At 47.0% G+C, this 25558-nt stretch overlaps 1 pseudogene; it reads left to right on the top strand.

Annotated features, from left to right (window-relative positions):
• Positions 1-25558, top strand: part of LOC115460732 — an 87254-nt pseudogene that overhangs the window by 15611 nt on the left and 46085 nt on the right.

Below are 25558 nucleotides of genomic sequence, written 5' to 3' on the forward strand. Positions count from 1 at the left end.
AGGCAGGTTGGCTAGCGATAACTCTAGACTCTTTTGGAATGTCCTTGCACATGTTGAGGGCTCAAGTGAGCCGTTTATAGCGGTCTCACTTGACGCTAAGAAAGCCTTTGACAGAATTGAATGGGATTACTTGTTTCACACTTTGGCTTGGTTTAATTTTGGTCCATCTTTTATTAAAATGGTCAAAGTTTTATATACTGATCCGATGGCTTCAATCTCAGTGAATGGTACTAAACAAGGCTGTCCATTGTCTCCTCTCCTTTTTAATATTGCCTTAGAGCCATTGGCTCTGGCTATCCGGGCTCATTCCAATATCTCTGGGGTGTCTGTGGGAGGAGAGGTATTCAAACTTTCTATTTATGCTGATGCTATTTTACTCTATACCACCCCAAACTCCCTGCCAATTATTTTGGATGTAATCAATTCCTTCTCCTCTCTGTCTGGCTATAAAATAAATTGGTCTAAATCAGCCATCATGCCGTTAAATTCCCTGGTGTATAGATCTCAGATATCTCAATATCCATTTGCCTGGGAACCTTCTAAACTTAAATATTTGGGAGTTTGATATTCCAGGTCGGTGGATCAGACCATGTCTCTTATTCAGAATCAAATTTTGAATTTAACCCCTTCACTCCTGGGTTTATGGTCTCCGCTTTATTTGACGTGGTGGGGACGGATTGGGGCTATCAAGATGGTTCTGGCTCCGAAGTTGAATTATATATTTAGTATGACTCCCTTCTCTTACCCAAATTCTTTCTACGCCAAGATTGACTCCTTGTTACTTAAGTTTCTTTGGAGACAAAAACCACCTCGCAATGCACTGAAGAAGCTTAAGATGCCGACTCATTCGGGAGGTCTTAATGTCCCTGATTTAAAAAATTATCACATGGCTTTTCGCCTATCACAGTCTTTAATGTGGTTCCAAAGGGATTTCTCTCATCTGACGCCTAGGTGACTGATTTTTGAGGCTGCCTTGGTGCACCCTTGCCCCTTATATCTTTTACCCTCTGCAGATTTGTATCCATATACCAAGCACTTGTGGTTGTTGAAGGCCTCTGCCTCTAATATCCGTTTAGGGCTGGTCTTGGAGTTAGCGCTGCCTCCCTGGAGGATGTCTCCCTCTTGTATAACTCTAGCTTGCAGTCTGTTCACCTGCAGTCCCAAAAAGGTGAATGGTCTGGTAAAGGTATATGGCTGTTATCACACCTTTATATTGCAGGTACGTTGTTGTCACCGGATGCTTTGGCTGCACTATACGATGTTTCTTTGCTGGCCTCTCCCGTGTGGAAGGATATCTCTGCCTTTCTCTCGACCTTTCAGGTCTCTACTCCTTCAGATTTTGTTGCCCTCTGTGTTAGTATTGTAACTGGTAAGAAGAAAGCATCTGTCCTTTATAAAAAAACTTCAGGATTCGTGTGTTGATGCTGCTGCTGCTCCATTACGGCTGTCTTGGGAAAGGGATCTCGTCTGATTGATGCGTCTGATTTTGACTGGTACACCTTTTGGGTCCATTCAATGCGTCCAACTAAATCGGCAGCAATTTCCCAATCCTCCTATTTTCTTTTTCACAGGGCCTATTGGACACCTGCTAGAGTGGCCAGGATTACTAAGAGTCTTGATTACAAATGCAGGTCCTGTCAAGAATCAGATGGATCCCTTTCCCATATGGTTTTTTTACTGTAAGAACGTAAGAGCATACTGGCGACTCATTTGGGCTAAGTTGCGCCTTATTTTTCAGTTGCCTGCGTCAACCGTGATTTCTTATGATGTTGTGGTTTTAAGGGCCTCTTCTCCTAACCGCTCTCTCTTAGAATCCGATAAGAAATTGTTTAATATTTTGTTAGCTGTTGCTTTACACTTGTTTCAAACTGGAAAAATAATGTACATCTCAATTATAATGAATGGTGGAGTAACGTGTGTGTGATTAGGAAATATGAAACTATTCTAGCCCATAAGCACCGTTGTGTTCAATCTGTCTTGAAGACCTGGGCTCGTTTAGATTCATTTTGTCGGACTCCTAATAGCACTACCTGATAATTGTATAATTGCTGATTTGCTATGGGTATTGTCATGATATGTTGTTCTGTCTGGGTAAATGTATCATCAGGGAATGCTAGAGAGGTAAAATTCCTTGATGAAGTCAAGCACTGCTTTATGGAGCAGCTGGTTCAGGAACCAACAAGAGGAGGGAACAATTCTAGACCTGGTCCTGAGTGGTGCGCATGATCTCATGCAGGAAGTAATGGTGCTGGCTCCACTTGATAACAGCGATCATAACATGATCAGATTTGATATAAGCTCTGGAGTAAGTACACGCAGGAAATCCAATATGTTAGCATTTAACTCAAAAAGGAGACTATGATAAAATGAGAAAAAGGGCGAAAAAGGAGCAGCTGCAAAGGTCAAAACATTACAATGGGGGGGGGGGGGGGGGGGGGGCAAAATGGCTGATTGAGAAGACACCTGAGAATCTGCTCTGTGCTTACCTTGTTCCTCTCTCTTTCATGCCTTCTAAGTGTAAGGGTTAGGTGACCTTTTATTTACTTATTTACAACATTTGTATCCCACATTTTCCCACCTATTTGCAGGCTCAATGTGGCTTACATATTTCCGTAATGGTGGTTACCAGTTCTGGAAGAAAAGAAATACATAGTTAAGGTAGAGCAGACAGAATGGAGTAAGTATTCAGGAAGGAAAGTTCATCTCTATATATAAAAGGCACCACCAACGTTCTAATGAAGCCTCCAGCCGGAAGTGTGAAGCGCCAGCGACATCCAGTTTCCCCATGAGTGAAGGAAAACAGCACAGCACGAAATCCCTCTCTCTGTAACAGTGAAGGACTCAGAGGGGGGAGGGGAGAGAGATGCCCTCACTCTCTCTGTAACACAAACAGAGAACAGCAGGAAACTTAACACTGGACTCGGAGGGGGGAGGGGGAGGGCAGAGGGCAGGGACACACACACTCCCACATGCACACTCTGAAGAAAACCTTGCTAGCCCCCGTTTCATTTGCATCAGAAACGGGGCTTTTTTACTAGTCTTATAATAAAAATCGGGATAACTTAGTTTGAAACAATCATGAATATTAAACGTCAAAATAGGAGTGGAGGAGTGGCCTAGTGGTTAGGGTGGTGGCTTTTGATCCTGAGGAACTGAGTTCAATTCCCACTTCAGGCACAGGCAGCTCCTTGTGACTCTGGGCAAGTCACTTAACCCTCCATTGCCCCAGGTACAAATAAGTACCTGTACACAATATGTAAGCCGCATTGAGCCTGCCATGAGTGGGAAAGCATGGGGTACAAATGTAACAAAACAAAAAAAGAATTAGATACTGTGAAAGTCCAGTGTACATCTTGTTAATTGACAATTAGGGTGTGTTATTATGGTAAGCTTTCTTGAATAAATTGGTCTTCAATAATTTACAGAAATTTATTATGTCGTGGGTTGTTTTTATGGTTTTTGGTAGTTCATTCCAGATTTGCGTGGCTATGTAGGAGAAATTAGATGCATATGTTAGTGTATATTTTAGTCCTTTACAGTTGGGATAATGTAGATTCAGGAATGTACGAGATGAGCTAGTAGAAACCTCTACTCCTCTTGGTCAACAGAAGTTGGATTCATTTGTGCTTCCGTAGCCGGCAGGAAATGAGGATAAGATCCCAGCTCGGCGTTGGACAAAGGGAGAGTCCCAGCTTTTGGGAGGGACATCTTTGACCCCTCAGACCAGGTTGCTCCACCACTTTGACAGCACCATGGAGGAGGCTGTGAGGACTCCGAAGAAAGATGCCACATCTTCAGCAGCCACTGTGGGGGATTCTCCTGGGTGAAACCACCAGGCCTTGTTTCTGACTATCCCTTTTTGCTGGATGGATATTTTGGTTTGTTCACCCACTAGCACCCTTGGATCGTGTGATTCCTTTTACCTTCAGGTGGGTCTCCCCACTGGATAACCTGAGACAGATTCCGAGATATGCTCACCCTTAGGGATCTCACCTTTTTAATTAATCTAAATAGTCATCTAAAGGAGGGTTCCACTCACCCTCCTTGCTCACAAAACTCACAGAGTCTGTATTATGATAAAGACAGTGCTCTTGAAAAGTGTCAAGAACCCTGTACAGTTCTGACCTGCATTCGCAATTATAAAAGAGTAACCACAGAAAGTCAGTATATCAAATCCCATTCCCTTTCCTCTCCTACACCTCAACATTAAAATTGTTTCAAATTCCCTTCCATTACAACCATTTTTAAATCTGTTTTCTACTCCTGCACCTTTGGCCTCTTCATTTTGTGAATGTTTTCAAACTCTGTCAAAACAATGTAGTATTTCTTCTCAAAAAGCATGGGAAAAAGATACTGGTGAACATTTGTCAAATAAAGAATGGTCTCTCTCCTGGTTAAATAGCCCGAGATCCTCCCTCTCCTGTTTTTTTTACAACACAGAGCTCATTGGACTCCTACTAAATCCTTTAAAAGTAAATTATCTCTCAATGATTTATGTTGGTCTTGCTCTATCAGAAAGGTACAATAATGTCTATACATTTTGGCTGGATATTTGGCCTAAAATATTAGATATCGTACAACTTTCTAACTCATTTCCTGTATCTTTTAAGCATTTAGGGGTCCTTTTTAAGAGCGGGGTAAGCCCAGTGCGGGCTTTCTGTTCACCCTTCAGGGACTACCACCAGCCCAACAGTAGCTCTACCCTGGGGGGGCACACCATTTCGGGGGGGGGGAGAGGGGAAAGAAGACCCTCAGAAATGGCTTGCTTGGTGGTAATCGGGCTTAGCGCGCTGCTACCGCTGGGCCCCTCGTCCCGCAGCTTAGTAAAAGGACCCCTTAGTTTGGAAATGTATTGCCCTTACAAACTCTCTTTCTTTCTGATGAAGTTGCTTCTTTATTTGATGTTTTAATTTCCATTGCTCTTAAATTGACCATTCAACATTGGAAGGATAATTCCAGTTTATCCATTTTCATCTGGTGGAACACAGTTTTATTATTTAAGAGATATGAGGATATTTCATTACAATTTCCTGCTACACGTAAATGCAAGTGGGGTAAATTAGATCAATATTTATCTGTTTATTCATCAATGAATCTATGTAATTGATGCTCAGATGTTTTATTGGGTTTATTTTGATTTTGCTCACACCTTTTTCAGTAGGTAGGTCAAGGTGAGGGCGGTAATTGGGAAGCAAAACCGGTGCTGGGCAGACTATGGTCTATGCCCTGATTGTAACTGAATAGAGATGGGTGGGCTGGAGTGTAAATTTTAAGGGGCTTCGATGTTAGCTTCAGAACTTTTAGTACAAGAACAGTGCAGGACAGACTTTTACGGTCTGTGCCCTGAGAAATGCAAGGAGAAATCAAACTCGTATCACATACAGTGGCTTACCGAGCACGGGGCGGTCTGCCGTGTGGCTGTCGGCTCCGCTGGTTCCCTGCCCCCTCTGCCTTAGAACAGGTTGCTTCCTGTTCTAGGGCAGAGGGAGCAGGGAACCAGTGGATCCGACAGCCGCGCGGATGCTGCCAGCAGGTAAGAATGCAACCGGGGGGTGGGGGGGACACACCGCTGCACCCGTTGGGGGTTTGCGCAGCGGCGATCTGCCCCGGGTGGCCGTGGCGTTTCTAGGGGGGCTGACACCCGGGGCAGATCACCGATGCGCCCCGCCCCCGGGGTGCAGCGCCCCCCCTCCCAGTGCAGCGCAACTCCCTCCCGGTGAAAGAACCCCCCCCGGGTGCACGCCGCTGGTGGTGGTGGGGGGGGGGTGCCGCGCGCCGCTCAGCTTCGTTTGTTTCCATGCTCCCTCTGCCCCGGAACAGGAAGTAACCTGTTCCGGGGCAGAGGGAGCATGGAAATGAACGAAGCTGACCGGTGCGCGGCACCCCCCAGCGGCATGCACCTGGGGCGGACTGCCCTCCCCCTCTTGGTACGCCACTGCCGGGTGGCAGCCGAACAAGAATCGCCACTGATCACATACCATGTAAAATGAGTTTATCTTATGGGGCAGACTGGATGGACTGTTCAGGTCTTTATCTGCCGTCATTTACTATATTGCATTCAGGTACTCTGGGTCTTTCCCTGTCCCTGGAGGGCTCATGTTCTGTTCATTGTGTTGTACCTTTGAAGCACATTATACCTATGCTATTTAATTGGTGTTTACAATTTGGTTTACCTTATTGCATAGATTTTGTTTATCTATATATTCAGCTACTTTTTCATACCAAGGTACTAAATGGTAGAACTCCTTGCCTGGTACTTACTCTCCCCCCTCCCTTTCATTGTGCTTTATTATTGACTTGTTTATATATTCAGGATTCTTTCCTTATTGCTATGTGTGGGTTTATGTATTTTGTGTTCAGATTTTGTAGCATTTAAGCCCACCACCACTCAGAACTGAAAGCTGCAGAAACATCCGGCCAGAGGTGGCAGCACCTGTTTTTGTCTCAGTCGGTGCTTCCTCTCTGTGGTCTCATGGGCGGGCCGTCTGGAAATGTGCCTAAGGAGGTTCTGGAAGGGAGATGAAGAGAACCTATGATGTCCATGATATGAGCTGAAGCCAGTGGGCGGAGCATGACGCCATTTTAGTTCACTCAAAACAATAGGGAGAGAAAAGCAACAAGATCCCGCCCCTTTCAAACTGATCCTCACCTACCATCTACCTAGGGATTGGTCAGAATGTTCCTGGGGTGGAGTGAAGGGGCGGAGTTTCACTTCCCTCTTCTCTTTCTTTCCCAGCACTTCATTGACCCACCAGCAGTGCAGCATAATCCAGACCTGTCCCTGGAGTGGCTGCAAGGAGGGAGCTGGACTGGAGGTGGAGGTGTGGAGAAGGGCAAGAGGATGGAGCAGGTAGGAGACTGGCAGGAGGTGGGCAGCAGGGGATGCAGTGCCAGGCAATGCCACACACACACAAGAAGAAATGAGCCTGGCACTGCTCAATCCATTCCCTGCTGTAGCCCCTCAGGCTTTTCTTCCTGATTCTCCTCCCCTCACTGGCAGGAGGTGGGCAGCAGGGGATGCAGTGCCAGGCAATGCCACACACAGAAGAAATGAGCCTGGCACTGCTCAATCCATTCCCTGCTGTAGCCCCTCAGGCTCTTCTTCCTCATTCTCCTTCCCTCACTGGCAGGAGGTGGGCAGCAGGGGATGCAGTGCCAGGCAATGCCACACACACACAAGAAGAAATGAGCCTGGCACTGCTCAATCCATTCCTGGGGCTCTTTATTCCCTGTTGTAGCCCCTCAGGTTCTTCTTCCTCATTCTCCTCCCCTCACTGGCAGGAGGTGGGCAGCAGGGGATGCAGTGCCAGGCAATGCCACACACACACAAGAAGAAATGAGCCTGGCACTGCTCAATCCATTCCCTGCTGTAGCCCCTCAGGCTCTTCTTCCTCATTCTCCTCCCCTCATTCAGCAGCTGCTCCTCCTGCTTTACCAGACTCTCACTTTCTGCTTTACATTCTCCCTCTCCCTCTGTCACTTTCTGCTTCCTGACATCTCTTTACATTCTCCTTCCTCTCTCCCTCTCCCCTTCCCTTCTGGAGCTGGAGGTGTGGAGAAGGGCAGGAGAATGGCTCTTGGGGTTTGTGCTGAGCAGGAGGTGGGCAGCAGGGGATTCAGTGCCAGGCAATGCCACACACTCAGAAGAAGAAATGAGCCTGGCACTGCTCAATCCATTCCCTCCTGTAGCCCCTCAGACTCTTCTTCCTCATTCTCCTCCCCTCACACAGCAGCTGCTGCTCTTCTTCCTGATTCTCCTCCCCTCACTGGCAGGAGGTGGGCAGCAGGGGATGCAGTGCCAGGCAATGCCACACACAGAAGAAATGAGCCTGGCACTGCTCAATCCATTCCCTGCTGTAGCCCCTCAGGCTTTTCTTCCTGATTCTCCTCCCCTCACTGGCAGGAGGTGGGCAGCAGGGGATGCAGTGCCAGGCAATGCCACACACAGAAGAAATGAGCCTTGCACTGCTCAATCCATTCCCTGCTGTAGCCCCTCAGGCTCTTCTTCCTCATTCTCCTTCCCTCACTGGCAGGGGGTGGGCAGCAGGGGATGCAGTGCCAGGCAATGCCACACACACACAAGAAGAAATGAGCCTGGCACTGCTCAATCCATTCCTGGGGCTCTTTATTCCCTGTTGTAGCCCCTCAGGCTCTTCTTCCTCATTCTCCTCCCCTCACTGGCAGGAGGTGGGCAGCAGGGGATGCAGTGCCAGGCAATGCCACACACACACAAGAAGAAATGAGCCTGGCACTGCTCAATCCATTCCCTGCTGTAGCCCCTCAGGCTCTTCTTCCTGATTCTCCTCCCCTCACTGGCAGGAGGTGGGCAGCAGGGGATGCAGTGCCAGGCAATGCCACACACACACAAGAAGAAATGAGCCTGGCACTGCTCAATCCATTCCTGGGGCTCTTTATTCCCTGTTGTAGCCCCTCAGGCTCTTCTTTCTCATTCTCCTCCCCTCACTGGCAGGAGGTGGGCAGCAGGGGATGCAGTGCCAGGCAATGCCACACACACACAAGAAGAAATGAGCCTGGCACTGCTCAATCCATTCCTGGGGCTCTTTATTCCCTGTTGTAGCCCCTCAGGTTCTTCCTCATTCTCCTCCTGCTTTACCAGACTCTCACTTTCTGCTTTACATTCTCCCTCTCCCTCTGTCACTTTCTGCTTCCTGACATCTCTTTACATTCTCCTTCCTCTCTCCCTCTCCCCTTCCCTTCTGGAGCTGGAGGTGTGGAGAAGGGCAGGAGAATGGCTCTTGGGGTTTGTGCTGAGCAGGAGGTGGGCAGCAGGGGATTGTTTTGCTCTCTGATTCTGTTTAAATCTTACAATTCTTTGCCAGCTTTCTAGCTGTACGTTGGCATTTCCTGTTTCACATTTAAAACTGCGTAGTAAGTCTTGCTTCCTTATTTTTCTGTTACTGCCAGGCTCTATGGGCACTCTTCCCCCCCCCCTTTTCCTTCCTGTCATACAGCTTTGTACTTGATAAACCACACTTATTTCTATGCCTGCCTGCTTTGGAAACCCCCGTCTGAAACTTTCATGATATTAGAAATCTCCACTTGAGAAGTCCCGGTCTGTATTCCGTCTCTGTTCCCCGTAGTCACTTTAGCTGCACTTCCGGGTTTAATTTTCGCTGCATAGCATAATTTTTGGCTGAATTTATAGACTGCTGTTTTATTTTTGCTTTCTAAAACTGTTTTTTAGACTTTCAGAATTAAGATGCTTTATTTGGCAATCTAATCTGTTGCCCGGTTTCGTTAAAACTCAGAGACAGGTTTTTTTTGTTTTTATGCTGCAAGAAACAGCCTGGTAGATCTTATCGTGTTCCACAATGTGGTTATGAAGTTTAAAAAGTTTGCTTCTTTTCCCTTAATAGAGGAGTTCTCGATACTAAATCTTATCTCTATTTCTCCTGCGTAGTCCCTTTTCTTTTTTTTACTGCGACATTTTTTCACTTCCCCTTTTCTCGCTTGGGCGGTTCCCTCCCCATATCTAGTAGGGATCTCCGTGACTTTTTCTCAGTTCTCACCCTTCAACATTTCCTTCCTTCCATTCATCCATCTCTTTCGTCGCTGTCGTCGTACCTCTCCTACTCTTCTCCGTACTCTCCTGCTCTCCGCTGGGGACATTAATCCCAATCCTGGTCCTCCACATTAGCTGTCATCCTATTTGTGCAGGTCACACCGTGATATCTTCAATCTAATTTCTGTTCCTCCCCCTCCTTCACTGCCTTTCTCTTGCACTCTGTGGAATGCCCGCTCTGTCTGTAACAAACTTTCTTACATCCATCACCTCTTTATCTCTCGTACTCGCCATCTGCTTGCCCTAACTGAACCTTGGCTTTACCCTGAAGACTCTGCTTCAGTCGCGGCCCTGTGCCATGGAGGTTATCTTTTCTCCCATACTCCTCGCCCGGTTGGCCTCCTTCTCCTCTTTTCCTGATATCACCGAAGAGGAAACTGCCCATCTTCTCTCCTCCTCGAAATGCACCACCTGTTCTTCAGACCCCATCCCCACCAACTTACTTAACACCATCTCTCCTACTGTCCCCCCCCCCCCCCCATCTGTCATATCCTCAACCTCTCTCTCTCTTCACTGCAACTGTCCCTGACACCTTCAAGCATGCTGTAGTCACACCACTCCTCAAAATACCTTCACTAGACCCTACCTGTCCCTCCAATTACCGCCCCATTTCCCTCCTACCCTTCCTCTCCAAGATACTTGAACGCGCCGTTCACAGCCGTTGCCTTGATTTTCTCTCCTCTCATGCCATCCTCGATCCGCTTCAATCCGGCTTTCGCCCTCTACACTCAACAGAAACGGCACTATCTAAAGTCTGTAATGACCTGTTCCTTGCCAAATCCAAAGGTCACTACTCCATCCTCCTTGACCTATCCGCCGCGTTTGACACTGCCAATCACAACCTACTTCTTGCCACACTGTCCTCATTTGGGTTCCAGGGCTCTGTTCTCTCCTGGTTCTCCTCTTATCTCTCTCCACCGTACCTTCAGAGTACATTCTCATGGATCTTCCTCCACCCCCATCCCGCTCTCTGTTGGAGTTCCTCAGGGATCTCTCCTTGGACCCCTTCTTTTCTCAATCTACACCTCTTCCTTGGGCTCGCTGATCTCATCTCATAGTTTCCAATATCATCTTTATGCTGACGATACCCAGCTTTATTTCTCCACATCAGACATCACTGCGGAAGCCCAGGTCAAAATATCGGCCTGCTTATCTGATATTGCTGCCTGGATGTCCAACCGCCACCTGAAACTGAACATGACCAAGACTGAGCTTATTATCTTTCCACCCAAACCCACTTCTCCTCTCCCTCCACTCTCTATCTCAGTTGATAACACCCTCATCGACCCCGTCTCATCTGCCCACAACCTCAGAGTTATCTTCGACTCCTCCTCTTCCTGTTTTAATTGCGCTGCCTGAAAATACCAAGTAATGTTCGGTAATCCTCTCCCTCCCTGTTCCACCCCTCCCCACATAATCTTTTTCGATATCCTAGCCTGTTCCCCCCCCCCCCCCATGTGAACTTTGATATATCTGATTGCATTCTGTTTATTTCACCTGCGGGAATACCCACCGGGAGGGTTTGGAAGAGGAACAGCATCCTAGGTACTATATTCATTTAGACCACTGCTATTCTGCCCCACCGTGATAGCCATCCACTTTTCCAGCTGCTCATACCTTTCCGAAGCTCTCTAAACACTGGAACATAATTTAGCCCATATATTTGTGCAAGATCCCGGGGAAGCTGTATGCCCAGATATTGAAAACTGTTCTTCGCCATTTTATGTTTAAACTGTTTTAATACAGTCAATAAACATTTACTTATTCCAAGTCTTTGTCCATTTTGTTTCTTAACATAATCATATCTAAAGTGTCATCAAAAGTTTTAAAGGTACCCTTCCCCTTCCCCCCACCCCCCTTCCCCCCCTATATCTGAGCCGTATAATTCTCAAATCACCATTAATCAATAAACATATATACCATTAACTTTCCTTCCCTTCCTTTCCCGTGAGTGTGTTCACCAATAAACTACGAGCTCTGCTTGATAGAGCCTGTACATATGGTTCCCAGACTTCCCAAAACCGTTGTCTACTTCTAGGGCTACTGGATGTATCACGTGCTTCCATTCGCACCAGGGAATGAAGCGAGCTCCTCCATTGCCAGAAGGATGGTCCTATATCTTGTGTCCAATGTTGTAATATACATTGCTTCCCAACAATTAGTACCTTATAGATAAATAGACTTTCTTTATGTCGCATTATTGACCCTTGTCCCCTTAGTCCAAGCACAACTGTTTTAGTCTCTAGCCGAAGCTTCCTGTGCAGCAAGGCCTCACAATATTCCAGCACTGGACCCCAAAATTTTTGTATAACCAGACATCCCCAGAACATGTGATACAGTGTTGCTCTCTGAAAATTACATTTACTGCAATGTGTTTCTTGCAATCTACCTGCGTAATAAGCCTGTATGGGAGAAAAATACGCTCTCATGATGATTCTAAATTGTATCTCCCTATATCTGGCACTAGCCACTTCATGTACTATCTCCTTTAGTGATTGGACTATATCTCCACTGCTGATCTCTACCTGTAAATCCTCAGACCATCGTCTTGCCACTGCTTCATAACTACGATGCTTAGCAATCAAGCTTAGCTGTTTATACAGTGTGGACACCGTAGTCTGTTCTCTTCCCTGAGGCAAAAATAAATTCTCTAGCAGCTCATACATCCCTCTATCACATTTTCTCTAAGTAATTTCTCAATATAACTGTGGATCTGGCGGTAAGCATACCATGTCACGTTCTCTACTCCCACCAAGTCCTCTAAAGCCTCCCTTGATATAATCTTTCCCGTATCTTGCATAACATCTGCCACTAATACCACTCCCTCCTGTGCCCACTTAATAAATTTCGGGTAAGCATTCCCTGGTTCGAATGCTCCATTTCCTACTAGTGGGAGGAGGTCCGTACATCGTGGATTCTTATTTAATCTCCTCAATATGTACTGCCATATACATCTCATTGGGTGCAATAAAGTATGATGTTTCCATTCCTTTGGTAACATTTTACTCTCAGCATGCATCATATAATAGGGATGATATGGTTTAAACAATGCACACTCAATATTCCATGCCGTATGCTCTTCTGTTTCCATAATCCAATCTGCCAAGTGTCTAGCTAAACAGGCCCAATTATATTGTTTAATGTCAGGCAACCCCAGGCCTCCCTCTGTTCTTTTCCCATAGAGATATTCCAGTTTAACTTTAGCCTTTTTCCCACTCCAACAGAACCTAGTCAACATGCCTCGAATCTTCTTTATATCTTTAGTCTGTAAAACTAGTGGCAACTGTCTTAATACATAGAGCCATTTTGGAAAAAGTATCATCGTAAATAAACCCACTCGCCCACTTAAAGTTAAGGGTAGTCCCTCCCATATTGCTAGTTTGTGGCGCGTATATTGCAATAATTTATCAATATTCTGTCTATATAATCTACTCGGATCACTTGTTAGAGTTATGCCTAGGTATTTAAATTCTTTGTCCGCCCATCTCAGTGGGAACCTACCCTTCCATTTCTCCCTTACCTGATTAGTTGTGGGCAATCCCTCTGACTTTTGGAAATTCAATTTAAATCCCGAAAAGGCCCCATATTCTTCAAAAACCTCCATCAACACCGGTAACGAGCTCTCCGGTCTAGCTAGATGAACCAAAATGTCATCGGCAAACGCCGAGATCTTAAATTCTCTGGTTCCCAGATTTATACCTTCAATCTCAGGGTTATCTATGATTTCCCTGACCAACGGGTCTAGCGTAATAGCAAACAGTAACGGGGACAGAGGGCATCCCTGTCTGGTACCTCTATTAATTACAAAATTTCGAGAGTACGCTCCATTAACCAGCACTCTCGCCATAGGGTTCTTATATAATATAGAGATTGCTTGTGTAAAGAAGCCTTCAAATCCGTACGCTCTTAATGAAGCGAACAGGAACTCCCACTCTACTCGATCAAACGCCTTTTCGGCGTCGAAACTAATCAATAGGGAATCTCTACCCCCTCTGCACACCTTCTCTATTGATGCCAATATCAGTCTAATATTTTTCCCACTCTGTCTCCCTTGTATAAATCCCACCTGAGGAGTTGCAACTATGCTAGGAAGCACTTTTGCCAATCTCGAGGCCAGAATTTTTGCTAGCAGCTTAGCTTCATAACTAATCAGTGAGATTGGTCTGTATGAGTCTGTTATAGTTGGATCTCTCTCAGGTTTTGGAAATACCACTATATCCGCAAGTCGCAAAGCCTGTGGGAGTTCCCCTAATTCAACTGATCTATTAAAGGCTTTAGTTAAGGGATCTCCTATGTCCTGCATTAATATTTTATAGAATTCAGCCCTGTATCCATCTGGCCCCGCAGCTTTATGTAAAGCACTAGCTTTAATTTCTTTAAGGACCTCCTCAGTCTCAATCGGTGTGTTTAGCGCCCTTTTCTGTTGTTCTGAGATCTTTGTCTTGTTGATATTCTCTAAATATATAGTCAGGGTCTAAATCATCTTCGTCTTTTTTGGCATATAGCCTAGCATAATAATCTTTAAATACTTCTCGTATCTCTGTATCATCATGTACTAGGTTCCCCCTCTGTGTCTTGACCGCCAACACTCTCCTCTGCCCCTTCGCCTTCCTCACCAACCCTGCCATCAGCTTCCCTGGTTTATTTCCAAATCTATGCAATTGATATTTATAATATTCAACAGATTTACTGGCTCGCTGATGTAGCAGTTCATTTAAATTTACCTGAGTGGCTAACAATTGCTCTCGGATATGATTTGCTGCCCCTTGTCCATATGCCCTCCTCAATTGCACCAACTGTTCCCCCAATCTAATGATCTCCCGATCTCTCTGTTTTTTCTTTCTGACACTGTATGCTATAATCTCTCCTCTTAACACAGCCTTTCCAGCCTCCCAGAACAATATTGGTGTATCGGTATGTGGTGCATTATACCGTGCATATTCCTCCCATTTTCTCCTAATATATGGTCTGAAATCCTGATCATAATACAGATCCAAGGGAAATATCCATCTAAGCTGTCTGCTTTGTGAATTCAGATCTTTAAACTCAATAGATATTGCCGCATGATCTGATATTATCGTAGGATCAATTGCTGCCTCCATGATATCTGCAAAGCTGTCTTCATCTATCAGTATGTAGTCTATTCGTGATTGCGTGTGGTGAGCTCTAGAATAGTGCGTATAATCTTTGGTATTGGGGTTAAGAACCCTCCACACATCCACCACTCCCAGAGCTCCACACATCAAATTGATACCTTATCCATCTCCCCTTTCGCACCTGCTACATTATGTGATTTGTCCATGGTGGGATCTGCTACTACATTGAAATCCCCCCCAATTATCTTCTTCGGAACATTAAATTGCTGCATCTTGCTTATGAGAGTATGGAAGAATTTCTTACTGTACACATTGGGGGCATATATGTTACTAATGAGGTAGGCTGTGTTATTCACCTTGACCTGTGCCAGAATGTATCTCCCTTCAGAATCCATACACAACTGCCCCACCTCAACCTGGAGTGATTTATGAAACAGTATCACTACCCCAGCCTTCTTCCCCACCGCAGGGGTCTCCAATACTGTCCCCACCCACCAGGTTTTAAGCTTAAGATGCTCCTGAGACGATAGATGTGTCTCCTGGAGGAGTGCTATATCTGCTCTTTTCTTTTTGAGACTATGTAATATTTTCTTTCTCTTAATGGGAGATGTGATACCTCCCACATTCCAGGAGTATATCCTTAATCCCATCAGTCTCCCAAATCTCGCTCATGCATCAACCAATATTCCACATCCACATAAGGGCAGTCATGGTGTCCCAGCACACCACTCCTACTATTTGTTCAAGCAGCCGCTCATCATTCAACTCACTCATATTTCTCTTCTGACTCCATGTATCTAATTGAGAATCTGTTAGCCAAGTTCTATATGTCTCCCTATCTCCCATCCCCCCCTCCCTCCCTCCCATCTCCCATCCTTCAAATCCTCCCTCCCTCCCTCCTGTTCAAAGAACTAGTCACTTATTAACACCTGCATTCACCCTGCAGTGATCATTTACCCCTCCAACTCTTCCCAGTCCTAACGACCTACTCATTCATAAATTAACAGGTCACTTTTCATATACCAGTCTTTGATCATCTTCTGTTGCAACCACCTTTCAATAGTTCAGCATACTGTGCTGTGTTTCAGTTCTGTGTGGTCTTTCAGCCTTATTTGCATTCCGCCTCTCCATGCTCGTGCGATCTTGAAATTACATATTATATTCCACAGTCCATGTCTGTTTCCCCTATTGTCCTCTGTGTATTGTATCGACAATAAGATCCCATATATTCAAGCATTAAGCATGTCTAATTAAATCTCTGTTTCATCATTCAATGTTCAATCTTTGAGAGATCAAATGTTTCCCAAGGGTGGTTTTCCATAGCAAAATAGTTTCAATTAAACCTCTGTCCTGTAAAGCTCCAGAAAATGCGTCTGTAATTATATCCTTCCTCTTAGAGGGTCTATTCACCCCCATGTTGTTGAATGTATGCTTTAGCTGCTTCAACTGTGTCAAAAAATTGGTGACTCCATTAATCGTGAGGCGCAGTTTAGCCGGATATAGGAGCGCAAATTTTATTTTTCTATTGAAAAGGTCCGTACAGATAGGTGCGAAGGACTTCCTCCTCGCCTGCACCTGCTGGGAATAATCCTGAAAACACAGGATCTTCTTATCTTGGTATGTGAGGGTATTGCCTCCTCTTATCGCTTCCAGAATATGTTGTTTATGTCGAAAGTTCAGAGATTTTAGTATGACTACTCGCGGCCTGTTCTCATGCTGTCTCGGGTGGCCCAACTCTATGAGCCCTTTCGATACAAAAACTCTGTAATTTGTCCTCTAAGTGCAATGATTTCGGCAGCCATTCCTCCAAAAAGGTAGGTAGATCTTTATCCATGAGCGATTCTGGGAGCCCAACCAGACGCAGGTTATTTCGTCTGCTCCTATTCTCCATATCATCGATCTTTGTCTCCAGATCCTGTACTCTCCGCTCCAATTTCTTGTTAATCTCTTTCTGCGCCCCTATCGTCTCCTCCATCTCTGAAATCCGCTGTAAACCTTCATCTAGCTCCATATTTATACTATCAATACGCTCATGAGCTTCCTCCGTCCGACCGAGCAATTGCTGAAGTTTTTTGTCCAGCGCAGCTTCGACCGCCGCTGTAACCTCGGCCGTGATTTCCGTCAGCCATGTGGATCCCACCGCTAATTCTCCGGGATCTCGCTGGTCGGCCATCTTGTTTTCTGGCAGTTTCGATTTGTCTCGCTCTCTCCTCACCGATTTCGCTGCCATTCTATGTTTCTCCACTCGATCTCCACTCACCAATCGCTCTTCCACTGATTATGAGTTAAATGTGGCGTTTCGCTCCTTGGGTAAGTCAAATTATCTGATTTCCGGGTGAATGTGCGCGGAGCCTAGCTTTCCAGCGTCAGCCCTGCACCATGGCGTCACGTGACCTCTTCTTCGCCATTTTAAAGGAGAAATTGTCTAGCGTTTCCTCGAATTTACTTTAAAGCCAGACAGCTCTTCAAATACGTTGAGCTCCTTGCATATTTATTTATTACATTTGTATCCCACATTTTCCCACATATTGTAGGCTCAATGTGGCTTACATAGTATCGGAGAGGCGTTTGCTGGCTCCGATGAGAACAAATACAAAGTGGTGGTGTGGTAGGATAAAGATCGTGTGATATAGCCACAATTAGGGAATCATACACGGAAGAGTTATGTCCATTACGTACTTTAGTTTTATTGTGTCACAGAGGTCAGGCATTTAGGTTGGAGCGGCAGGGTATGGCCTTTTTGAATAGGTTAGTTTTTAGTGATTTCCGGAAGTTTAGGTGGTTGTGCGTCATTTTCAAGGCTTTGGTAATGTGTTCCAGCAGTTGTGTGACTTATGTAGGAAAAGCTGGATGCGTAGGTTGATTTGTATTTGAGGCCTTTGCATCTTGGGTAGTGCAGATTTAGATATCCTATATAATAATTCTCACCTCCAACGTTCGAATGTGCCTGGGACTTTAATATTCCCTTATCTCTTGTTTGTCCTGTTTGTCTGACATAATTAGATTGTAAACTCTGACGAGCGGGGACTGTCTCTTCATGTTCAAGTGTACTGCGTACGTTTAGTAGCGCAATAGAAATGATAAGTAGTAGTAGTAAAAGAGACAGCTGAGGGGAGATATGATTGAGGTATACAAAATCCTAAGTGGTGTAGAATGAGTAGAAGTGAATCGATTTTTTTTACTCTTTCAAAAGGTACATAGACTAGGGAACACTCAATGAAATTACATGGAAATACTTTTCCTTGTCATCAACAGCAGATGAATCCATTAACTGATGGGTTGTATCCGCCTATCAGCAGGTGGAGATAGAGAACACTGAAAGCACATGGTGTTCCTGGACGCCCAACTCCCTCTGCCTTCAGTATATCTCTATCTCCCAGCAGGTGTGGACGTCGCTTTCTCAGCTCCTGGATTTCTGCCTGGGGTGGCTCTTGTGCTTTGCCAGTAGAGCGGGGGGGGGGGGGGGGGGTGTTGTGGCTGCTGGTGCCCACTTTAAAGGCATACTTGGTTTCCCTGTCCCTGCCTTACCCCATTCCCTCTCCTCCCGGAGTTCCTCTGTGGCTGCCTGCCTCTAACTTTCCTCACAGTTAAAAAAAACAAAACAAAAGAGAGAGGCTCACTTTCACCGCATGGTGATTTCTGAGGCTATCTCCAGAGCTCCTGGTACGGTGCAGCTTGACGAAGCTTGTTTGATTCCTGAGGTGAGAGTGGTGCCCAGCTCCTCCGGGCAGGTTCCCACTGACAGCGCTCTGTGCGGGGTAAGTTTTGGCGCGAAGGCGCCATTTTGTTTTCTGTATTTGATGGCTGCTGAAGGGGTTAAGCACTGCTCCCACTGTGGGAAACGCAGATCAGCAGCGGGGCTTTGCAGCACATGCTGCCTAGATGCTGTGCTGGAGGCGCCGCGTTACTCGATCCTCGCGGTTTCGGAGGAGTCTGATGCCAAGGAGGATGCCTCGTTTCGAGTTTTCTAGAGGAGCTATTGTCTCCGCTTCCCCCAGTGTGGGGGCGATGTACAGGGTGAGTTTTTCCCCTGAATTTGTGCTGCTGATGCATAAGGCCTTTATGTTGAAAAGAGCACTGCCTGAGGCCTCCTGGACAATTCCTTGCGTACTGGGTTGCCTCCAGTTCTTGATAGCCCAGCACCTGCTGGAGACTTTATTTCTCCCCTGAGCTTTTGGCTGATGCTAAGCGTAGACGAGTGAATACCCCATCTGAGGGGGACTCTTCACACCTGTTCTCCCCCGTGGTCTAGTTTCGGGAGTCTGAGGGGTCTGGCAGGCCCTCACGGACTGATGATCCAGATGAGGTGGCTGCTTGCCACAGGAGTTGGAATGACCTAAAGCAGTTCGGATTTTCCACTGCGACAAGCTGCCAGCTCTTGTTTCTGATGCCTTACAGGCCCTTGTATTGAAGATCCTGAGGAGTGCGCTGCCTCTTCTGTTAATCCTAGGGATGGCTAGTACTAAGAAGCCTTCTCGGGCTTTCCCGTCCATGTTTCCGTCCAAGAGCTTATTTCAGCTCAATGGTCTGACCCTGATGGTCCCTTGAAGATGGCCAGGGCTATGTGTCACCTTTACCCTCTGAGTGAAAGTCAGTTGGCCCTCTTTGGGATGGCCTAAAGGTTGGATGCGTTAGTCACAGCTGTTGACTAAAAAGAACTACTCTCCCGGTGGAGGGAGGGGTCGCTTTGAAAGATATGCAAGACCGGTGGGCTTGAAATCTGCGCTGAAGCGGTCCTTTGAAATCTCGGGCCTTTCCTTACGGGCGGCTATTTGCAGTTCCTATGCAGCACGGGCCTGCCTTTCCTGGTTGCAGCAGGTGATTTGAGCAGCCCGCCAGATGGAGCGGGTTCCCTCGCTGAGGTCGGCCCGCGTATGGAGTCTACTCTATTTTGTTTTGGCTGATACCATGTTTGATCTGGTCAGAGCTTCGGCTAAGCAGATGTCGGTGGCGGTTGCTGCCCGCCGCCTTCTTGGCTCCGGCATTGGGCGCTGACATGGCCTCTAAACAAAGGCTGGTGAGGTTACCCTTTCGGGGCCTTCTTTTATTTGGGGAGGATTTGGAGAAAGATTGTTAAGGACCTAGGGGTCTCTAAGTCCCAACGGTTGCCTGAGGATAGGCCGAGGCCTTCTTCCAAAAGTCTTCTTTCCCTCCTCTCCAGGCCACGTTTTCGCAAAGCTCGCAGGTATCAACCGGGGCGCTCTGCGGGGTGGTTGTCAACGTACCCGTTTCCAGCGAGGAACTCCTTTGGTTCAAACAAATGTGCTGCAGCGTCCGGGCAACGTCCAGGAGTTTCAGGGGCGTCCTCCATAATGATGGGGCGCCGGCCACTCGTCGTTCTCACAGTAGGGGGTCCTCTCTTTCCTCTTTCTCGAGGAGTGGACTCAAGATTACTTCGGATCAGTGGGTCCTGGACCTGATCAGAGAAGGTTACCAACTAGAATTTGCTGCCCCCGTAGGAGACGCGTTTTTTGGAGTCCCGATGCGGCACTGCCGCCCAGCAGGCAGCAGTAACGAGACCTTGAAGGTGTTGCTGAAACTCGGAGCGTGGTTCCGGTTCCTCCTGCCAAACGCAGCTGCAGTCGCTACTCCATCTATTTTGTGGTGCCTCAAAAAGGCGGATCGTCAGAACCTATCCGGACTTACGCAGAGTCAACGAGGGCTTAGGAGTGCAACACTTCAGCATGGAAATCCTGCGCTCTGTCCATTGTGGCAGTACAGCCAGAAGGAGAGTTCTCACGTCACTGGACCTCAAGGAAGCGTATTTGCATATTCCCATCTGGCCGCCGCATCAGCGGTTTCTCTGGTTTACGGTATTGAGCCAACATTTACAGTTTTTGCACCTTGCCTTTTGGCCTTGCAAACTGCTTCTTGGACATTTTCAAGGTAAATGGTAGTGGTGGCTGCCTTTCTTAGGTGAGAGGGTATCAGAGTTCACCCCTTATCTCGACGACTGGCTCATCAGAGCGGATTCGGCAGATGAAAGCCGACTTGCCACAGCCAGAGTTGTTACAGTCTTCAGACTCTGGGCTGGGTAGTAATATGCCCAAAAAGTCCACGTGACCCCCCTCTCAGTCTACTCAAGTATTTGGGAGTCCGACACCAGCTTTGGGGTTCGTTTTTCTTCCCCGACAACAGGCGTCTCATCTTCAGTATCAGGTACGCCTGCTCCTGCGGATGGCCTCGCCTCGAGCTTGGGACTTTGTTCAGCTCCTGGGATCGATGACGGCCACCATAGAGGTGGTTCCCTGGGTGAGAGCTCACATGAGGCTGCTGCAGCTTGCTCTGCTCCAGCAATGGTCTCCGATTTCCCAGGAATACCAACGCAGACTAAAGTGGCTTCCTGCGGCCAAGCGCAGTATGGATTGGTGGCTTTCCGACAGCATGCTGCGGCAGGGGATGCCACTGGCTCTTCCTTTTTGGTGTCTGGTGATAACGGATGCTAGCCTTTCGGGCTGGGAGCTCATTGCCGGGGACACTATGCTCAGGGTCTGTGGTCCACCGCAGGAAGCGGGATGGTCCATCAATCGCTTGGAACTGAGAGTGATATTTCAGGCTCTTCTGGCCTTCCACAGGACGCTGAAGGGTCTTCCTGTCCGAGTTCTGCCAACAGCAGTGGCCTACATCTTTCGTCAGGGCGGCACTCAGTGCAGGGCCCTTGCTGTGGAGGCGTCTCAGATTTGCGACTGGGCCGAGCGCCACTGAGAGCTGCTGTCCGCGGCTCACATAGCCGGTCAGAGCAACGTACAAGCCGATTTCCTCAGCAGACATCAAATCGACTCGGCGGAATGAGAACTGGCAGAAGAAGTTTTTCTTCAGATTTGTACCAAATGGGGGACTCCAGGCTTGGACCTCATGGCGTCAAGCGTAAACGCCAAAGTCCCTCGCTTTTTTCAGCAGAAGGAGAGATCCTCGCTCGGCGGGGTTGGATGCCCTGGCTCAACCTTGGCGCTCGGGCCTTCCTGTATGTGTTTCCCTCCTTGGCCCTTGGTAGGGTGAGTGCTACTTTGGATTCGCCTGCACTGAGGATTGGTGATCCTCATCGCCCTGGATTGGCCAAGGCATCCGTGGTGGTACGCAGATCTCTGGCAGATGCTGGTGGACGCGCATCTTCCTTTGACTTGGGTTCCAAACTTGTTAGTTCAGGGTCTGGTGATCTTGCCGCTGTGGTCTTACGGCCTGGCTCTTGAGAGGACGCAATTGAGGGACAAGGGCTATTTTCAATAAGGTTATTGCCCCGCTCTTGCAGGCTCGCACACGGTCTACCTCTGCGACTTATGCTCGAATCTGGCACACTTTTGAGGCGTGGTGTACTCCAAATTCTATCTCGCCGACTCTGGCAACAGTCTCGCTTTTGCTGGACTTTTTGCAGGACGGGCTACAAAAGGGCCTGGCCTACAATTCCCTTCGAGTTCAAGTGGCAGCGTTGGCCTGCTTCCGGGGGAAAGTCTCCGGTTTGTCCCTTGCTGCTCATCCGGATATTGGTCTGATTTCTCAGAGGGGCACTTCGTCTCCGTCCTCCTTTGCGGTCGCCCTGTCCGGCTTGGAACTTGTGGCTCGTGTTGAAGGCGCTCCAGCGATCTCCGTTTGAGTCTCTTAAACGGGCTTCTGAAAAGGGTGTGACTCTCAGACAGTCCTTTTAGTGGCAATGACGTTGGCGAGAAGAGTGTCTGAGCTTCAGGCTCTTTCCTGTCGGGATCCTTTCTACAGTTCTCGAAATCCGGGGTAACTGTTCGTACTGTGCCTTCCTTTCTGCCTAAGGTGGTTTCAGCTTTTCACCTGAATCAGCACATTTTTCTTCCTTCCTTTTGTAAGGAGGAGTTTCCGGACTTCTGTGGGCAATTGCGCCTTTTGGATGTCCGCAGGGCTCTGTGGCAGTATCTGCAGATGTCAGATGAGTTTAGGAATCATGATCATTTATTTGTTCTGTTGGCAGGTCCCCGACGGGGGTTTCCAGCGTCTAAGGCCACTATAGCCCGCTGGCTTAAGGAACTCATTTTTTCTGCTTATCTGCTTTCAGGGCGGTTGCTGCCTGAAGCGTTTAAAGCGCACTCTACGAGGGCAATGTCCTCTTCGTGGCTGAAACGGGTGTCTTTTCTCTTCAAGAGATCTGTCATGTGGCTACCTGGGCTTCTCAGCTCTCTTTTGTAGGCATTACAGGCTGGATGTGGCAGCTGCGGCAGGATGCGTATTTTGGAGCGCAAGGGCTTGCTCGCGGAGTTGCCTGTTCCCACCCTACTTAGGGAAGTGCTTTGGTACATCCCATCAGTTAATGGATTCATCTGCTGTTGATGACAAGGAAGGGAAAGTTAGGTTCTTACCTTGATAATTTTCTTTCCTTTAGTCACAGCAGATGAATCCATGATCCCTCCCTGACTGGCTTTAGTTTTTGTACATATATTGCATACAGACATTGTGCCTCATCAGGAGTACTTGAAGACAAGCTGTCAGAGTTACTACATGCTGTTTTTATTGCAGGAGGTTGATAACGTCCCTCCTTTGGTTATTGCTCTGGTTCAGGGGTGTTTGTTCTCTTGAGGAAAGTTTATGTTATTTTGCCTTTCTTATTCACTCTGCTTTGGAGATTTCATATACTGAAGGCAGAGGGAGTTGGGCATCCAGGAACACCATGTGCTTTCAGTGTTCCATATCTCCACCTGCTGGTAGGCGGATACAACCCATCAGTTAATGGATTCATCTGCTGTGACTAAAGGAAAGAAAATTATCAAGGTGTGAACCTAATTTTCCCTTAAAACAAATAGGAGGAAGTATTGTTTCACTTCAACGAATAGTTAAGCTCTGGAACTCATTTCCAGAGGATGTGGTAACAACAGTTAGTGTATCTGGATTTAAAAAAAGGTTTAGACAAGTTCCTGGAGGAAATGTCCACAGTGTGCTATTGAGATAGACATGGGGAAGCACTGCTTACCCTGGAATTGGTAGAATGGAATGTTGCTACTATTGGGTTTCTGCTGGGTACTTGTGACCTGGCTTGGCCACTATTGGAAATAGAATACTGGGCTAGATGGACCACTGGTCTGTCTCAGTATGGCTATTCTTATGCTCTTATGCTTATGCTCTAAATCTGAATTGTTTAAAAATCTGCACAGTTACAACCCCAAAAACAAAGATAGGAGCTGATTTCAAATGCATTCTGAGTACCTCCCCGTGTCCCTGACTGTGTTTCTGGTTTGTGTTTCAGATGCAGGTGACATTTGAGGACGTCTTTGTCTCTTTCTCCCAGGAGGAGTGGGAGTATTTAGATGAGGAGCAGAAGGAGCTTTGGAGGGAGGTGATGAAGGACAACTATGAGATCCTGATGTCTCTAGGTAAGAGTTTCCCGTTAGTCTTAAATTCTCTTCTCAGGCACATTGGCAGTGGGTGAGGCTCAGTGCAAGAAGCCTGGGTGACTGATAATGAATGATGACGAGATGACCCATTCCATATACAATGCAAGCAAGAAAGAAAGAGGGAATCAGCAACAGAAACCAACAACACAACAGAAGAAGTCTAGTGAACCATGGATGGACCTCAGAGGCGAGGTCTTAGGCTGAAGGAAGCAAAGTTTATTGAGGACCCACACTTTACATACAAATAAAGCATTAAAATCTTTAGTACAGACAATATAAATTATATAGTAAAAACATACAAATTAATTGTAAAAAATAAAAACATAATTGTAAAAAAGGGTACAGAAAACCATACGATGTTCTCACAGCATCGCATCAGGGGCAGATTGACGTATCGGGCAACTGGGCAGTGCCTGAGGGCCCAGAGCAGTGGGGGGGGGGGGGGTGAATACTTCCTCCACAAATCTCTCTGTCCTCAGGTTCTGGAACTCCCTCTCTCTTACCCCCTCTCCCGCTCTGGCATTTTCCGTCACTGAACACCTCTCCCCCACCCCCAGCGCAAGTTACCTCAAATGATTTCCTTTCTTCGTACAGGGTCCTCCCCCCGGCACATCCTGTCTGCTGGCGGCTGGGACCTTCTTCTCTGCCAAGGCCCGTCCTTGCGGAAGTAAGATTTGGGTTTCTGCCAGGTACTTGTGACCTGGATTGGCCACTGCTGGAAGAAGGATACTGGGCTAGATGGATCATTGGTCCGACCCAGTATGGCTGTTCTTATGTTTGATCTTATGCTCAATCTAGGGAGGGGCTACGCTAACTGCTTTTACCGTGTTTTCTGGCAATCAATTCCAGAGTTTAATTACCTATTCAGTGAAGAACATAACATCTTAATAACAGACTATAGACTTTTCCGTCAGGAACTTGTCCAAACCTTTTTTTAAACCCAGATATGCTAACCACCGTTACCACATCCCCTGGCTGTGAGTTCCAGAGCTTAACTATTCTTTCAATGAAAAATATTTCCTCCTATTTATTTTAAAAGTATTTCCATGAAACTTCATTGAGTGTCCCCTAGTCTTTGTACGTTTGAAAGAGTGAAAAATTGATTCACTTTTACCCATTCTACACCATCATTCAGGATTTTAAGGACCTCAATCGTATCCCCCTTATCTGTCTCTTTTCTAAGCTGAAGAGCCCAAACCTCTTTAGCCTTTCCTCATATGAAAGGAATTCCATCCCCTTTATCATTTTGGTCGCTCTTGTTTGAACCTTTTCTAATTCCACTATATCTTTTTTGAGATACGGTGACCGGAATTGAACACAGTACGCAAGGTGAGGTAGCATTCTCCGAGGACAAGCAGGCTGCTTGTTCTCACTGATGGGTGACGTCCACGGCAGCCCCTCCAATCGGAAACTTCACTAGCAAAGGCCTTTGCTAGTCCTCGCGCGCCCATGCGCACCGCGCATGCGCCCGTCTTCCCGCCCGAACCGGCTCGTGTTCGTCAGTCTTCTTTTGTCCGCGCTCGGTACGG

This window comes from Microcaecilia unicolor, chromosome 1 (genome assembly GCF_901765095.1).
Source record: "Microcaecilia unicolor chromosome 1, aMicUni1.1, whole genome shotgun sequence".
NCBI classification, from domain to species: Eukaryota; Metazoa; Chordata; class Amphibia; order Gymnophiona; family Siphonopidae; genus Microcaecilia; species Microcaecilia unicolor.